This window comes from Herpailurus yagouaroundi, unplaced genomic scaffold, assembly GCF_014898765.1.
Source record: "Herpailurus yagouaroundi ecotype Mexico unplaced genomic scaffold, PumYag 163, whole genome shotgun sequence".
In the NCBI taxonomy this organism is placed as follows: Eukaryota; Metazoa; Chordata; class Mammalia; order Carnivora; family Felidae; genus Herpailurus; species Herpailurus yagouaroundi.
This window is the reverse complement of record NW_024412404.1, coordinates 61,433,539-61,434,620: the sequence shown is the minus strand read 5'-3', so window position 1 is coordinate 61,434,620 and position 1,082 is coordinate 61,433,539. Positions and strand designations below refer to the sequence as shown.

General features: G+C 40.7%; 1 pseudogene; it reads left to right on the top strand.

Annotated features, from left to right (window-relative positions):
- The first annotated feature begins 363 nt into the window (after positions 1–363).
- On the top strand, positions 364–459 carry LOC121037587 (uncharacterized; annotated as a pseudogene).
- Positions 460–1,082: the final 623 nt, after the last annotated feature.

Here is a 1,082-nt window from a genome sequence, read left to right as displayed (position 1 = left end):
AGCTTTAAGTAGAAAAATAAATATGGAAGAGGAAAACAATTAAGAAATAAAGGGTAACCCCAAAAGACTTAAAAAAAAAACCATACAACATTAATATTAAATTTCCTACCTCTCCTTCAAATAGATTTTAAGAAAAAAGGTTCAGGGGACCTTAGACATGGTCACATTTATGTGTACAAAGAAACATGAATTTGAAGTTAAATTAGGAAAGGGTCTTTAATGTCCTCTATGGGAGTGGAGGCTGGGAGGGCGAGGCAAAGGAGCATTGGAGGGTGTATACTTAAATGTCTACCACTAATGGCAAATTGTCACATTTCTTCGTAGGTCAGGGGATTTAAGAGTTGTGCTAACAGTGGAAGACTAGTGTCCCTTTGGCAGCACATGTCTGGAATGATACAGAGATTAGCACGCCCCCTGCGCAAGGATGATAGGCAAACTCGTGAACTGTTTCCTAGTAAAAAATAATAATAATAAAAAGGTTATTATGTGATGGACGTTCATTAAGTTGACTGTGGTGGTCATTTCAAAATGTATACATATCGTGTCGTACACTTTAAAGATATAAACTTTTAGGGGCGCCTGGGTGGCTCAGTCGGTTAAGCGTCCGACTTCAACTCAGGTCACGATCTCGCGGTCCGTGAGTTCGAGCCCCGCGTCGGGCTCTGGGCTGATGGCTCGGAGCCTGGAGCCTGTTTTAGATTCTGTGTCTCCCTCTCTTTCTGCCCCTCCCCCGTTCATGCTCTGTCTCTCTCTGTCTCAAAAAAAAAATAAAATAAAATAAACGTTAAAAAAAAAAGATATAAACTTTTATTTGTCAATACCCTGTCAGTTTGTCAAAGAAGAAAAAAATATCAATAACTCCCTATGTACCATAGGATGTTTTCCCTGGGTGCTAATTGCTCTGAAGGTGAGGTTCCTTTCCTCACCTTGAATAACATCCAGCACAGTGCCTGGCAATATTTAATATTTACTATCTATCGAAGTTTTAAAAACTATGTAGGTGTCTTCAGGACAAGACTTCTCAGACCCCTTGATCTGCGCCTGTACACCGTAAGGCTCTGAGCCCAAGGGAACCAGAAGCA